Raw genomic sequence first — 18,300 nt, 5'->3', positions numbered from 1 at the left:
GGTGAGCTCCTCCTCCCTCCTCTCCGGTGAGCTCCTACTCCCTCCTCTTCGGTGAGCTCCTCCTCCCTCCTCTTCGATGAGCTCCTCCTCCCTCCTCTCCTCCCATCCCCTCATGGTTTCTCCTTCCTCCTCTCCGATGCTCCAGTGAACTCCTCTCCGGCGACCTCCTCCTCCTCTCCGGCGATGTAGGCGAGCACCTCTCCAGCGACCTCCTCCTCCTCCTCTCCGGCGAACTCCTCTCCGGCAAAAGAACACGGCAAAAGAACGTACAAGATCCAAAAACAGGAACAAAATTTGAAATAATATCGTGCAAAAAAATGAGCAAAAAAAACAAGCAAAAAATGGGCAAAAAAATCGCGATCCAGATCCAAATTCAAAATTCAAAAATAGCAATGGCGCACGGTGGGGGTTAGACGGTGCGCCACTACTATTTTCCCGCCTTCAAATTTCAAAAATACTAATGGCGCACCGTGGCCTATACTAATGGCGCACCAGTGGCCTATACTAATGGCGCACCATGGCATATACTAATGGCGCACCAGTGGTGCGCCATTAGTATACCAGATACTAATGGCGCACCAGTGGTGCGCCATTAGTAAAATATACTAATGGCGTGGCACTAATGGCGCACCACTAATGCGCCATTAATGGCCAAATTAGGTGCGCCATTAGTAGGCCTTTTCCTAGTAGTGTTACCTGGGGTAGTTCCGCTTCTAGTGACCAGTCCCTTTGCAGTAGAAGCACTTAGTCTCAGGCTTAGGTCCAGACTTGGGCTTCTTCATTCGAGCAGCAACTTGCTTGCCATTCTTCTTGAAGTTCCCCTTCTTCCCTTTGTCCCTTTTCTTGAAACTAGTGGTCTTGTCAACCATCAACACTTGATGTTTTTCTTGATTTCTACCTTCGCCGATTTTAGCATCGCGAGGAGCTTGGGAATTGTTTTCGTCATCCCTTGCATATTATAGTTCATCACGAAGTTCTAGTAACTTGGTGATAGTGACCAGAGAACTTTGTCAATTACTATCTCATCAGGAAGATTAACTCCCACTTGATTCAAGCAATTGTAGTACCCAGACAATCTGGGCACATGCTCACTGGTTGAGCTATTGTCCTCCATCTTTTAGGCAAAGTACTGTCAGAGGTCTCATACCTCTCGACACGGGCATGAGTATGAAATACCAATTTCAACTCTTGGAACATCTGATATGCTCCGTGGCGTTCAACTTAGTTTTCTCAAGGACCATACCAAAATAAAACAGGGAGCTAAACGCGAGCTATTGATCTACAACATAGATATGCTAATACTATCAGGTACTAAGTTCATGATAAATTTAAGTTCAATTAATCATATTACTTAAGAACTCCCACTTAGATATGCATGCCTCTAATCATCTAAGTGATCACGTGATCCAAATCAACTAAACCATGTCCGATCATCACGTGAGATGGAGTAGTTTTCAATGGTGAACGTCACTATGTTGATCGTATCTACTATATGATTCACGCTCAAACTTTCGGTCTCAGTGTTCCGAGGCCATATCTGCATATGCCAGGCTCGTCAAGTTTAACCCGAGTATTCTGCGTGTGCAAAACTAGCTTGCACCCGTTGTAGATGAACGTAGAGCTTATCACACCCGATCATCACGTGGTGTCTCGGCACGACGAACTTTGGCAACAGTGCATACTCAGGGAGAACACTTTTATCTTGAAATTTAGTGAGAGATCATCTTATAATGCTACCGTCAATCAAAGCAAAATAAGATGCATAAAGGATAAACATCACATGCAATCAATATAAGTGATATGATATGGCCATCATCATCTTGTGCTTGTGATCTCCATCTCCAAAGCACCGTCATGACCACCATCGTCACCGGCGCGACACCTTGATCTCCATCGTAGCATCGTTGTCGTCTCGCCAACTATTGCTTCTACGACTATCACTACCACTTAGTGATAAAGTAATGCAATTACAGAGCGATTGCATTGCATACAATAAAGCGACAACCATATGGCTCCTGCCAGTTACCGATAACTCGGTTACAAAACATGATCATCTCATACAATAAAATATAGCATCATGCCTTAACCATATCACATCACAACATGCCCTGCAAAAACAAGTTAGACGTCCTCTACTTTGTTGTTGCAAGTTTTACGTGGCTGCTACGGGCTGAGCAAGAACCGTTCTTACCTACGCATCAAAACCACAACGATAGTTCGTCAAGTAAGTGTTGTTTTAACCTTCTCAAGGACCGGGCGTAGTCACACATGGTTCAACTAAAGTTGGAGAAACTGACACCCGCCAGCCACCTGTGTGCAAAGCACGTTGGTAGAACCAGTCTCGCGTAAGCGTACGCATAATGTCGGTCCGGGCCGCTTCATCCAACAATACCGCCGAACCAAAGTATGACATGCTGGTAAGCAGTATGACTTGTATCGCCCACAACTCACTTGTGTTCTACTCGTGCATATAACATCTACGCATAAATCTAGCTCGGATGCCATTGTGGGGGAACGTAGTAATTTCAAAAAAATTCCTACGCACACGCAAGATCATGGTGATGCATACCAACAAGAGGGGAGAGTGTTGTCCATGTACCCTCGTAGACCGAAACCGAAAGCGTTATAACAACGCGGTTGATGTTGTCGTACGTCTTCACGATCCGACCGATCCAAGTACCGAACGCACGGCACCTCCGAGTTCAGCACACGTTCAGCTCGATGACGTCCCACGAACTCCGATCCAGCAGAGCCTCGAGGGAGAGTTTCGTCAGCACAACGGCGTGATGACGGTGATGATGATGCTACCGATGCAGGGCTTCGCCTAAGAACCGCTATGATATGACCGAGGTGGATTATGGTGGAGGGAGGCACCGCACACGGCTAAAAGATCGATGATCAATTGTTGTGTCTCCAAGGGGTGCCCCCCTACCCGTATATAAAGGAGTGGAGGAGGGGGAGGGCCGGCCCTCTCTATGGCGCGCCCTAGGGGAGTCCTACTCCCACCGGGAGTAGGATTCCCCTTTTCCTAGTAGAACTAGGAGCCCTTCCAAGTAGTACGAGTAGGATAGAAGGAAAGGGAAAAGAGAAGAGAAGGAAGGAGGGGGCGCCGCCCCTCCCCTTAGTCCAATTCGGACTAAGCCTTGGGGGGCGCGCATCCTCCCCTCTCTCTTTCCCCTAAAGCCCAATAAGGCCCATATACTCCCCGGCGAATTCACGTAACTCTCCGGTACTCCGAAAAATATCCGAATCACTCGGAACCTTTTCGAAGTCCGAATATAGTCGTCCAATATATCGATATTTACGGCTCGACCATTTCGAGACTCCTCGTCATGTCCCCGATCTCATCCGGGACTCCGAACTACCTTCGGTACATCAAAACACATAAACTCATATTACCAATCGTCACAGAACTTTAAGCGTGCGGACCCTACGGGTTCGAGAAGTATGTAGACATGACCGAGACACGTCTCCGGTCAATAACCAATAGCGGAACCTGGATGCTCATATTGGCTCCCACATATTCTACGAAGATCTTTATCGGTCAAACCGCATAACAACATACATTGTTCCCTTTGTCATCGGTATGTTACTTGCCCGAGGTTCGATCGTCAGTATCTCAATACCTAGTTCAATCTCGTTACCGGCAAGTCTCTTTACTCATTCCGTAATACATCATCCCGCAACTAACTCATTAGTTGCAATGCTTGCAAGGCTTATAGTGATGTGTATTACTGAGTGGGCCCAGAGATACCTCTCCGACAATCGGAGTGACAAATCCTAATCTCGAAATACACCAACTCAACAAGTACCTTTGGAGACACCTGTAGAGCACCTTTATAATCACCCAGTTACGTTGTGACGTTTGGTAGCACATAAAGTGTTCCTCCGGTAAACAGGAGTTGCATAATCTCATAGTCATAGGAACATGTATAAGTCATGAAGAAAGCAATAGCAACATACTAAATGATCAAGTGCTAATCTAACGGAATGGGTCAAGTCAATCACATCATTCTCCTAATGATGTGATCCCGTTAATCAAATGACAACTCATGTCCATGGCTAGGAAACTCAACCATCTTCGATTAACGAGCTAGTCAAGTAGAGGCATACTAGTGACACTATGTTTGTCTATGTATTCACACATGTATTATGTTTCTGGTTAATACAATTCTAGCATGAATAATAAACATTTATCATGATACGAGGAAATAAATAGTAACTTTATTATTGCCTCTAGGGCATATTTCCTTGAAAAAGTACTATCAGGTACTAAGTTCATGATAAATTAAAGTTCGTTAATCATATTACTTAAGAACTCCCACTTAGATAGACATCCCTCTAATCATCTAAGTGATCACGTGATCCAAATCAACTAAACCATGTCCGATTATCACATGAGATGGAGTAGTTTTCAATGGTGAACATCACTATGTTGATCATATCAACTATATGATTCACGCTCGACCTTTCGGTCTCAGTGTTCCGAGGCCATATCTGCATATGATCGGCTCATCAAGTTTAACCCGAGTATTCTACGTGTGCAAAACTGGCTTGCACCCGTTGTATGTGAACATAGAGCTTATCACACCTGATCATCACGTGGTGTCTCGGCACGACGAACTTTCGCAACGGTGCATACTCAGGGAGAACACTTGTCCCTTGAAATTTAGTGAGAGATCATCTTATAATGCTACCGCCGAACTAAGCAAAATAAGAAGCATAAAGGATTAACATCACATGCAATCAATATAAGTGATATGATATGGCCATCATCATCTTGTGCCTTTGATCTCCATCTCCAAAGCACCGTCATGATCACCACCGTCACTGGTGCGACACCTTGATCTCCATCGTAGCATCGTTGTCATCTCGCCAACTATTGCTTCTATGACTATTGCTACCGCTTAGTGATATAGTAAAAACAATTACAGGGCGATTGCATTTCATACAATAAAGAGACAACCATATGGCTCCTGCCAATTGCCGATAACTCTGTTACAAAACATGATCATCTCATACAATAAAATTTAGCATCATGTCTTGACCATATCACATCACAACATGCCCTGCAAAAACAAGTTAGACGTCCTCTACTTTGTTGTTGCAAGTTTTACGTGGCTGCTACGGGCTGAGCAAGAACCGTTCTTACCTACGCATCAAAACCACAACGATAGTTCGTCAAGTTAGTGCTGTTTTAACCTTCTCAAGGACCGGGCGTAGTAACACTCGGTTCAACTAAAGGTGGAGAAACTGACACCCGCCAGCCACCTGTGTGCAAAGCACGTTGGTAGAACCAGTCTCATGTAAGCGTACGCGTAATGTCGGTCCGGGCCGCTTCATCCAACAATACCGCCGAACCAAAGTTTGACATGCTGGTAAGTAGTATGACTTGTATCGCCCACAACTCACTTGTGTTCTACTCGTGCATATAACATCTATGCATAAGCTTGGCTCGGATGCCACTGTTGGGGAATGTAGTCATTTCAAAAAAATTCCTACGCACACGCAAGATCATGGTGATGCATAGCAACGAGAGGGGAGAGTGTTGTCCATGTACCCTCGTAGACCGAAAGCGAAAGCGTTATAACAACGCGGTTGATGTTGTCGTACGTCTTCACGATCCGACCGATCCAAGTACCGAACGCACGGCACCTCCGAGTTCAGCACACGTTCAGCTCGATGACGTCCCACGAACTCCGATCCAGCAGAGCTTCGAGGGAGAGTTTCGTCAGCACGACGGCGTGATGACAGTGATGATGATGCTACCGACGCAGGGCTTTGCCTAAGCACCGCTATGATATGACCGAGGTGGATTATGGTGGAGGGAGGCACCGCACATGGCTAAAAGATCAATGATCAATTGTTGTGTCTCCAAGGGGTGCCCCCCTCCCCGTGTATAAAGGAGTGGAAGAGGGGGAGGGCCGGCCCTCTCTATGGCGCGCCCTAGGGGATTCCTACTCCCACCGGGAGTAGGATTCCCCTTTTCCTAGTAGAACTAGGAGCCCTTCCAAGTAGTAGGAGTAGGAGAGAAGGAAAGGGAAAAGAGAAGAGAAGGAAGGAGGGGGCGCCGCCCCTCCCCCTAGTCCAATTCGGACTAAGCCTTGGGGGGCGTGCAGCCTCCTCTCTCTCTTTCCCCTAAAGCCCAATAAGGCCCATATACTCCCCGGCGAATTCCCGTAACTCTCCGGTACTCCGAAAAATACCCGAATCACTCGGAACCTTTCCGAAGTCCGAATATAGTCGTCCAATATATCGATATTTACGTCTCGACCATTTCGAGACTCCTCGTCATGTCCCCGATCTCATCCGGGACTCCGAAATACCTTCGGTACATCAAAACACATAAACTCATATTACCGATCGTCACAGAACTTTAAGCGTGCGGACCCTACGGGTTCGAGAAGTATGTAGACATGACCGAGACACGTCTCCGGTCAATAACCAATAGCGGAACCTGGATGCTCATATTGGCTCCCACATATACTACGAAGATCTTTATTTGTCAAACCGCATAACAACATATGTTGTTCCCTTTGTCATCGGTATGTTACTTGCCCGAGGTTCGATCGTCGGTATCTCAATACCTAGTTCAATCTCGTTACCGGCAAGTCACTTTACTCGTTCCGTAATACATCATCCCGCAACTAACTCATTAGTTACAATGCTTGCAAGGCTTATAGTGATGTGTATTACTGAGTGGGCCCAGAGATACCTCTCCGACAATCGGAGTGACAAATCCTAATCTCGAAATACGCCAACTCAACAAGTACCTTTCGAGACACCTGTAGAGCACCTTTATAATCACCCAGTTACGTTGTGACGTTTGGTAGCACACAAAGTGTTTCACCGGTAAATGGGAGTTGCACAATCTCATAGTTACAGGAACATGTATAAGTCATGAAGAAAGCAATAGCAACATACTAAATGATCAAGTGCTAATCTAATGAAATGGGTCAAGTCAATCACATCATTCTCCTAATGATGTGATCCCGTTAATCAAATGACAACTCATGCCCATGGCTAGGAAACTGAACCATCTTCGATTAACGAGCTAGTCAAGTAGAGGCATACTAGTGAGACTATGTTTGTCTATGTATTCACACATGTATTATGTTTCCGGTTAATACAATTCTAGCATGAATAATAAACATTTATCATGATATGAGGAAATAAATAAAACTTTATTATTGCCTCTAGGGCATATTTCCTTCAAAAATACTATCAGGTACTAAGTTCATGATAAATTAAAGTTCAATTAATCATATTACTTAAGAACTCCCACTTAGATAGACATCCATCTAATCATCTAAGTGATCACGTGATCCAAATCAACTAAACCATGTCCGATCATCACGTGAGATGGAGTAGTTTTCAATGGTGAACATCACTATGTTGATCATGTCAACTATATGATTCACGCTCGACCTTTCGGTCTCAGTGTTCCGAGGCCATATCTGCATATGGTAGGCTCGTCAAGTTTAACCCGAGTATTCTGCGTGTGCAAAACTGACTTGCACCCGTTGTATGTGAACATAGAGCCTACCACACCAGATCATCACGTGGTGTCTCGGCACGACGAACTTTCGCAATGGTGCATACTCAGGGAGAACACTTGTACCTTGAAATTTAGTGAGAGATCGTCTTATAATGCTACCACCGAACTAAGCAAAATAAGATGCATAAAGGATAAACATCACATGCAATCAATATAAGTGATATGATATGGCCATCATCATCTTGTGCCTTTGATCTCCATCTCCAAAGCACCGTCATGATCACCACCGTCACCGGTGTGACACCTTGATCTCTCGTAGCATCGTTGTCATCTCGCCAACTATTCCTTCTACGACTATCGCTACCGCTTAGTGATAAAGTAATAACAATTACAGGGCGATTGCGTTGCATACAATAAAGCGACAACCATATGGCTCCTGCCAGTTGCCGATACCTCTGTTACAAAACATGATCATCTCATACAATAAAATTTAGCATCATGTCTTGACCATATCACATCATAACATGCCCTGCAAAAACAAGTTAGCCGTCCTCTACTTTGTTGTTGCAAGTTTTACGTGGCTGTTACGGGCTGAGCAAGAACCGTTCTTACCTACGCATCAAAACCACAACATTTTTTTGTCAAGTGTGATGTTTTAACCTTCAACAAGGACCGGACGTAGTCACACTTGATTCAACTAAAGTTGGAGAAACTGATACCCGCCAGCCACCTGTGTGCAAAGCACGTCGGTAGAACCAGTCTCGTGTAAACGTACGCGTAATGTCGGTCCGGGCCGCTTCATCCAACAATACCGCCGAATCAAAGTATGACATGCTGGTAAGCAGTATGACTATTATCGCCCACAACTATTTGTGTTCTACTCGTGCATATAACATCTATGCATAGACCTAGCTCTGATGCCACTGTTGGGGAACGCGGTAATTTCAAAAAAAATCCTACGCACACGCAAGATCCATCTAGGTGATGCATAGCAACGAGAGGGGAGAGTGTTGTCCACGTACCCTCGTAGACCGAAAGCAGAAGCGTTATGACAACGTGGTTTATGTAGTCGTACGTCTTCACGATCCGACCGATCCTAGTACCGAAAGTACGGCACCTCCGCGATCTGCACACGTTCAGCTCGGTGACGTCCCATGAACTCTAGATCCAGCTGAGGTCGAGGGAGAGTTTCGTTAGCACGGTGGCATGATGACGGTGATCATGAAGTTACCGACGTAGGGCTTCGCCTAAGCACTACAACAATATCACCGAGGTGGAAATCTGTGGAGGGGGGCACCGCACACGGCTAAACAATCAACTTGTGTGTCCTAGGGTGCCCCTCCCCACGTATATAAAGGAGGGAGGGGGAGGTCGGCCGGCCCTCCTTGGCGCGCCCCCAGGAGGGGAATCCTACTAGGACTCCAAGTCCTAGTAGGTTTCCACCAAACGGGAGAGAGGGGGAAGGAAGGATAGGGAGAGGGGGAAGGATAGGGGGCGCCGCCGCCCCCTTCCTAGTCCAATTCAGACTCAAGGGGGAGGGGGCGCGCGGCCTGCCCTGGCCACCCCTCTCTCTCTCCACTAAGGCCCATCGAGGCCCATTAGTTCCCCCGGGGGTTCTGATAACCCTCCGGCACTCCGGTTTTATCCGAAACTTCTCCGGAACACTTCCGGTGTCCGAACATAGCCGTCCAATATATCAATCTTTATGTCTCGACCATTTCGAGACTCCTCGTCATGTCCGTGATCACATCCGGGACTCCGAACTATCTTCGGTATATCAAAACACATAAAGTCATAATACCGATCGTCATCGAACGTTAAGCGTGCGGACCCTACGGGTTTGAGAACTATGTAGACATGACCGAGACTCATCTCCGGTCAATAACCAATAGCGGAACCTGGATGCTCATATTGGTTCCTACATATTCTAAGAAGATCTTTATCGGTCAAACCGCATAACGACATACGTTGTTCCCTTTGTCATCGGTATGTTACTTGCCCGAGATTCGATCATCAGTATCTCAATACCGAGTTCAATCTCGTTACTGGCAAGTCTCTTCACTCGTTCCGTAATGCATCATCCCGCAACTAACTCATTAGTCACATTGCTTGCAAGGCTTATTGTGATGTGTATTACCGAGAGGGCCCAGAGATACCTCTCCGACAATCGGAGTGACAAATCCTAATCTCGATCTATGCCAACTCAACAAACACCATCGGAGACACCTATAGAGCATCTTTATAATCACCCAGTTATGTTGTGACATCTGATAGCACACTAAGTGTTCCTCCGATATTCGGGAGTTGCATAATCTCATAGTCATAGGAACATGTCTAAGTCATGAAGAAAGCAATAGCAATAAACTAAACGATCATCGTGCTAAGCTAATGGATGGGTCAAGTCAATCACATCATTCTCCAATCATGTGATCCCGTTAATCAAATGACAACTCATGTCTATGGCTAGGAAACTTAACCATCTTTGATTCAACGAGCTAGTCAAGTAGAAGCATACTAGTGACACTCTGTTTGTCTATGTATGTACTAAGTTTCCGGTTAATACAATTCTAGCATGAATAATAAACATTTATCATGATATAAGGAAATATAAATAACAACTTTATTATTGCCTCTAGGGCATATTTCCTTCAGTCTCCCACTTGCACTAGAGTCAATAATCTAGATTACACAGTAATGATTCTAACACCCATGTAGTCTTGGTGCTGATCATGTTTTGCCCGTGAGAGAGGTTTAGCCAACGGGTCTGCAACATTCAGATCCATATGTATCTTGCAAATCTCTACGTCTCCCTCCTTGACTTGACCGCGGATGGAATTGAAGCTTCTCTTGATGTGCTTGGTTCTCTTGTGAAATCTGGATTCCTTTGCCAAGGCAATTGCACCAGTATTGTCACAAAAGATTTTCATTGGACCCGATGCATTAGGTATGACACCTAGATCGGATATGAACTCCTTCATCCAATAATTTATGAAGTTTTCATGCCATGTTTACAATAGTTTTATATGATTTTGGTATGATTTGATTAGAACTAACCCGGACTGACGCTGTTTTCAGCAGAACTACTGTGGTGTTGTTTTTGTACAGAAATAAAAGTTCTCGAAATGTGATGAAAATCAACGGAGAATTTTTCTTGAAAATATAAAAAATACTGGAACGAAGAGTTAACGGAGGGGAGGCCCGTGGGCCCCACGAGGGTGAAGGGTGCGCCCCTGTGCCTCGTGGACTTCGCGTGGGCCCCCCTGACTTGTTCTCGACGCCAACATCTCCTATAAATCCCCAAACTTCCAGAACTTGACCTAGATCGAAGTTCCGCCGCCGCAAGCCTCTATAGCCACGAGAAATCAATCTAGGCCCTCTCTGGCACCCTGCCGGAGGGGGCCATCATCACCGGAGGCCATGGAGGAGGATCCCGGAGGTGCCATCATTGCCATGAAGGCCAAGGACCAGAGGGAGAACCTCTCCCCATCCAGAGGGGAGGCCATGGAGTAGTAAGCACAAGGGGGAGAACCTCTTCTCCTCTCTCTCGGTGGCGCCGGAGTGCCATCGGGAGGGGAATCATCGTCGCGGTGATCGTCTTCATCAACATCACCATCATCATCACCATCCTCATCTCTTTTACGCGGTCCACTCTCCCGCACCCTGCTGTAATCCCTACTTGAACATGGTGCTTTATGCCACATATTATGATCCAATGATGTGTTGCCATCCTATGATGTTTTGAGTAGATATCCTTTGTCTTTGGGTTGATTGATGATATAGATTGGTACGAGTTGTATGTTTTAATTTGGTGTTGTCCTATTGTGCCCTCCGTGTCGCGCAAGCGTGAGGGATTCCCGCTGTAGGGTGTTGCAATACGTTCATGATTCGCTTATAGTGGGTTTCTTGAGTGACAGAAGCATAAACCCGAGTAAGGGGGTTGTTGCGTGTGGGATAAAGGGGACTTGATATGTTAATGCTACGGTTGGGTTTTACCTTAATGATCTTTAGTAGTTGCGGATGCTTGCTAGAGTTCCAATCATAAGTGCATATGATCCAAGAAGATAAAGTATGTTAGCTTATGCCTCTCCCTCATATGAAATTGCAATGACGACTACCGGACTTGTTAACAATTGCCTAGGACAATTCCGCACACCGATCCATCATTATTCCACACTGGCTATTTATAATATTTAGTAATATATTCTAACTTTATGATAACAGCACCTACTTTTATATTTTAGCTCTCCGATACCATGCAAAGTTATCCTCTTCATACCCACAACGTAGTTTTATTTCTCGTTTCTAGTTTGGAAGGAAACGTTCGGTGTACGTAGAGTCGTATCAGTAGCAGATAGGACTTGAGAGAATATTGAGCTTACCTTTAGCTCCTTGTGGGTTCGACACTCCATACTTATCACTTCCACCATTGGGACTTGCTACAATGATTCCCTGCACTTGGGGATTATCAAGCTCTTGTCTGGCGCCGTTGCCGGGGAGCAATAGCGTGGGGTTGGTATTCTCGTGTGTGCTTGTTTGCTTTCTTCACTAAGTAGATTTTGTTTTTCCTTTTTGTTTCTGTTTAGTTGTGGGTGAAACATACAAAAAAATTTAAAAGAATGAAAATGCAAAAAAATTTACTTGCCTCTCATGCCTAAAAAGTTTTTCCAATAAGAGGAGTGATTGGAAGGTTATGCATTGGAGAAGTGAGGGTCGACCTTGAACACTTGTGTTCATGCTCATGGAAACAATGTAAATTTTTTCATGGAAGCTTCTCTGAAAATAATTATCCCCTTGTATATATCCATTGTATTGTAAAAATAATGTGCCAAGCTTCGGTTTCAGATGATTGGAGTGCTTCTTTACTATGTGCAGTACAAAAACAGAAACTTTGGCTATAGTGCATGAATTTACATTTTTTACTGAAAAGTCAAATGGGCCTGAAACATTTTTCGCATTACTTCTGTACAAATTTTTTAAATTTTCATATTTTTTTATAATTTTTTGGAGTTACAGAAGTTTACTAAACTTCCAGATTAATACAGACTGTCCTGTTTTTGACAGATTCTGTTTTCTATGTGTTGATCGCTTATTTTGATGAATCTATGGGTAGTACTGGGGGGTATGAACCATGGTGAAGTTGGAATACAGTAGATAAAATGCTAATATGAAATTAGAATGAGTTTTCAACAGTACCTAAAGGTAGTGATTTGCTTTAGTATACTAACGGATCTCACGAAGTTTTGTTAAGTTTTTTGTGGATGAAGTGTTCGGAGAACGAGGAGTTACCGATGTGAGAAGAATAAAGAGAGGCAAGAGTTCAAGCTTGGGGATGCCCAAGGCACCCCAAGTAAATATTCAAAGCATACTCAAGCATCTAAGCTTGGGGATGCCCCGGTTGGCATCCCATCTTTCTTCTTCAACAATTATCGGTATACCTTGGTTTTTGTTTTGCTCACATGAGTTGTGTCCTTTGTGTTTTTTTTTCTTTAAGAACCATGATAGTATGAGATATCCCTTCATCGATTTATAGAATGATTCATTTGCTTCACTTATATCTTTTGAGTATGACCTTATAGAATGCTCTTTGTGCTTCACTTAAATCTTTTGAGTATGGTTTATAGAATGCTTCGTGTGCTTCACTTATATATTTTGAGCTTGGATATTGGTTAGTCTATATTAATTGTAGAATGCTCCATGAACTTCACTTATATCTTTTGGAGTATGAATAATACTATCATCTAAAGCGGGTTTGGAAGAGTGTCAACTTTAGGAATTAGTGATTCCACTACTCCCAATGAGAAGAATTTTGCTCATGTGGAGAGTAGTAAAATTTCTATGCTTTTAGATCATGAAAAGAATGCTTTATGTGATGGTTATATTGTTGAACTCATTCATGATTATACTGAAAATTATTATGAGGGAGGAATACATGCTTGTAGGAGTTGCAATAATATCAAGTTTCCTCTCTATGTGCTTAAAGTTTTGAAGTTATACTTGTTTTGCCTTCTATGCTAGTTGGTTCTTGTTCCTATAAATTATGTTCTCACAAAATCCCTAGAATAGGAAGTGGGTTAGATTTAAATGTGCTAGTTATATTCTTCATGATCCTCTCTTTATGTTTCAATTCTTATCTTTTATGTGAGCACCATTGAAATCATCATGCCTAGCTAGGGGCGTTAAATGATAGCGCTTGTTGGGAGGGAACCCAATTTTATTTTTGTTTCTTGCTTTTTGTTCCTGTTTAGTAATAAATAATTCATCTAGCCTCTGGTTAGAGGTGGTTTTATGTTTTAATTAGTGTTTGTGCCAAGTAGAACCTTTGGGAACACATGGGTGAAGTCTTTGCAATCTTGCTGTAAAAAATAGAAACTTTGCGCTCACGAGAATAGATGCCATTTTTTACTGGAGAGCGCTTTTAGGTTGATTATTTTTGCAGATGATTAATAGACAATTTCCTCACTTCCACCAATTTATTTTATAATTTTTCGAGTAGCAGAAGTATGGTCGCTATTCAGATCATTACAGACTTTTCTGTTTCTGACAGATTCTGTTTTCATTGCATAGTTTGCTTGTTTTCTAGTTTCTATGGCTTATATTTCCCAATATAATTTGTAGAAATGATATGGTACAGTAGGCATTGTGTGAGAACAATTATGAACCTTATCTTGGACAGTACCAAAGTGAATGGTTTACTCTTTATCATACTAACCTATCTCACGAAGTTCCGTTAAGTTTTGCGTGATTGAAGTTTTCAAGCTTTGGGTGAGATATCGATATGAGGAGAATAAGGAGTGGAAAGACCCTAAGCTTGGGGATGCCCAAGGCACCCCAAAGTAATATTCAAGGAAGACTCAAGCGCCTAAGCTTGGGGATGCCCCGGAAGGCATCCCCTCTTTCGTCTTCAAAACTATTGGTATACCTTACTCGGAGCTATATTTTTATTCGTCACATGATATGTGTTTTGCTTGGAGCATATTTTTAATTTTACTTTATGTTTGAATAAAATCATTGGATCTGAAATCTTGAGTGAAAAAGAATCCTCCCATGGCTAGTTAATTATTTGACTACTCAGTGTTCTTCACTTATATCTTTTTGGAGTATTATGTCATTTACTCATGTGCTTCACATATATCCTATGAGTAAATGGTTGAATGAATTGAATATCATAAATCTGAATTTATATATGTTTCATATGCTTATACCATGTGGAGTAATGACTTCACACATAATAAGTATAGGTGGTAAATTTATTGAAAGTTAGCAAACACAGAATTGGTCACTTGAATAATTCATGAAAGAATATTAAAGGAAGAGAGATTTCACATATAAATACACTATCTTGGACATCTTTTGTAATTGTGAGCACTCATTAAAATATGACATACTAAAAGGTTGATGTTGGACAAGGAAGATAACTTAATGGGTTATGTTTTCCTATATCCGAAACGTTATATTGTCTTGGATCATCCAACATGTTGAGATTGCCTTTTCCTCTCATGCTAGCCAAATTCTTTGCACCAAGTAGAAATACTACTTGTGCTTCCAAACATCCCTTAAAATAGTTTTGCCATGAGAGTCCATCATACCTACCTATGGATTGAGTAAGATCCTTCCAGTAAGTTGTCATCGGTGCATGCAATAAAAATTGCTCTCTAAATATGTATGATCTATTAGTGCAAAGAAAATAAGCTTTATACGAACTTGTGATAGGGAAGAAATAAAAGCGACGGACTGCATAATAAAGGTCTTTATCACAAGCGACAATATAAAGTGACGTTCTTTTGCATTAAGATTTTGTGCATCCAACCATAAAAGCGCATGACAACCTCTGCTTTCCTCTGCGAAGGGCCTATCTTTTACTTTTATCTTCTACCCTTATACAAGAGTCATGGTGATCATCACCTTTCCTTTTTACACTTTTTCCTTTGGCAAGCACTTTGTGTTGGAGCGATCCGGATATATATATATATATATATATATATATATATATATATATATATATATATATATATATATATATATATATATATATCCACTTGGATGTAGGTTTTCATGAATTATTATTGTTGACATTACCCTTGAGGTAAAAGGTTGGGAGGCGAAACTATAAGCCCCTATCTTTCTCTGTGTCTGATTAAAACTTTGAACCCATAAATATCACATGAGTGTTAGCAATTGTGAAAGATTAAATGATAGTTGAGTATGTGGAGTTTGCTGAATCAAAGCTCTTACATAGGCCCTTCCCGAAAATAAGATGAATTGCAATTGTTTGATGACTAAGAGCACGGTTTGTTAGTTTTCAAGAAAGTTTATGATCTATACTTTAACATGTGAATAGCTTGTTACTTGATCATGAGAAGTTTCATGAGTTGAGCTACTGTTATGATGTATAATTATGCTAGAAAAACTGATTGAAACTATCATTGATCAAACTTAAGCACTTGCCAGCATTCACACTTCATAAATTATTTCTTTTATCATTTACATACTCGAGGACGAGCAGGAATTAAGCTTGGGGATGCTGATACGTCTCCAACATATCTATAATTTATGAAGTATTCATGCCATGTTTACAATAGTTTTATAGGATTTTGGTATGATTTGATTAGAACTAACCCGGACTGACGCTGTTTTCAGCAGAACTACTGTGGTGTTGTTTTTGTGCAGAAATAAAAGTTCTCGAAATGTGATGAAAATCAACGGAGAATTTTTCTTGAAAATATAAAAAATACTGGAACGAAGAGTTAACGGAGGGGAGGCCCGTGGGCCCCACGAGGGTGAAGGGCGCGCCCATCCCCCGGGGCGCGCCCCTGTGCCTCGTGGACTTCGCGTGGGCCCCCCTGACTTGTTCTCGACGCCAACATCTCCTATAAATCCCCAAACTTACAGAACTTGACCTAGATCGAAGTTCCGCCGCCGCAAGCCTCTATAGCCACGAGAAATCAATCTAGGCCCTCTCTGGCACCCTGCCGGAGGGGGCCATCATCACCGGAGGCCATGGAGGAGGATCCCGGAGGTGCCATCATTGCCATGAAGGCCAAGGACCAGAGGGAGAACCTCTCCCCATCCAGAGGGGAGGCCATGGAGTAGTAAGCACAAGGGGGAGAACCTCTTCTCCTCTCTCTCGGTGGCGCCGGAGTGCCATCGGGAGGGGAATCATCGTCGCGGTGATCGTCTTCATCAACATCACCATCATCATCACCATCCTCATCTCTTTTACGCGGTCCACTCTCCCGCACCCTGCTGTAATCCCTACTTGAACATGGTGCTTTATGCCACATATTATGATCCAATGATGTGTTGCCATCCTATGATGTTTTGAGTAGATATCCTTTGTCTTTGGGTTGATTGATGATATAGATTGGTACGAGTTGTATGTTTTAATTTGGTGTTGTCCTATTGTGCCCTCCGTGTCGCGCAAGCGTGAGGGATTCCCGCTGTAGGGTGTTGCAATACGTTCATGATTCGCTTATAGTGGGTTTCTTGAGTGACAGAAGCATAAACCCGAGTAAGGGGGTTGTTGCGTGTGGGATAAAGGGGACTTGATATGTTAATGCTACGGTTGGGTTTTACCTTAATGATCTTTAGTAGTTGCGGATGCTTGCTAGAGTTCCAATCATAAGTGCATATGATCCAAGAAGATAAAGTATGTTAGCTTATGCCTCTCCCTCATATGAAATTGCAATGACGACTACCGGACTTGTTAACAATTGCCTAGGACAATTCCGCACACCGATCCATCATTATTCCACACTGGCTATTTATAATATTTAGTAATATATTCTAACTTTATGATAACAGCACCTACTTTTATATTTTAGCTCTCCGATACCATGCAAAGTTATCCTCTTCATACCCACAACGTAGTTTTATTTCTCGTTTCTAGTTTGGAAGGAAACGTTCGGTGTACGTAGAGTCGTATCAGTAGCAGATAGGACTTGAGAGAATATTGATCTTACCTTTAGCTCCTTGTGGGTTCGACACTCCATACTTATCACTTCCACCATTGGGAATTGCTACAATGATTCCCTGCACTTGGGGATTATCAAGCTCTTGTCTGGCGCCGTTGCCGGGGAGCAATAGCGTGGGGTTGGTATTCTCGTGTGTGCTTGTTTGCTTTCTTCACTAAGTAGATTTTGTTTTTCCTTTTTGTTTCTGTTTAGTTGTGGGTGAAACATACAAAAAAAATTAAAAGAATGAAAATGCAAAAAAATTTACTTGCCTCTCATGCCTAAAAAGTTTTTCCAATAAGAGGAGTGATTGGAAGGTTATGCATTGGAGAAGTGAGGGTCGACCTTGAACACTTGTGTTCATGCTCATGGAAACAATGTAAATTTTTTCATGGAAGCTTCTCTGAAAATAATTATCCCCTTGTATATATCCATTGTATTGTAAAAATAATGTGCCAAGCTTCGGTTTCAGATGATTGGAGTGCTTCTTTACTATGTGCAGTACAAAAACAGAAACTTTGGCTATAGTGCATGAATTTACATTTTTTACTGAAAAGTCAAATGGGCCTGAAACATTTTTCGCATTACTTCTGTACAAATTTTTTAAATTTTCATATTTTTTTATAATTTTTTGGAGTTACAGAAGTTTACTAAACTTCCAGATTAATACAGACTGTCCTGTTTTTGACAGATTCTGTTTTCTATGTGTTGATCGCTTATTTTGATGAATCTATGGGTAGTACTGGGGGGTATGAACCATGGTGAAGTTGGAATACAGTAGATAAAATGCTAATATGAAATTAGAATGAGTTTTCAACAGTACCTAAAGGTAGTGATTTGCTTTAGTATACT

The sequence above is a fragment of the Triticum aestivum genome, chromosome 7D (assembly GCF_018294505.1).
Source record: "Triticum aestivum cultivar Chinese Spring chromosome 7D, IWGSC CS RefSeq v2.1, whole genome shotgun sequence".
NCBI classification, from domain to species: domain Eukaryota; kingdom Viridiplantae; phylum Streptophyta; class Magnoliopsida; order Poales; family Poaceae; genus Triticum; species Triticum aestivum.
This window is presented reverse-complemented; position numbering follows the sequence as displayed.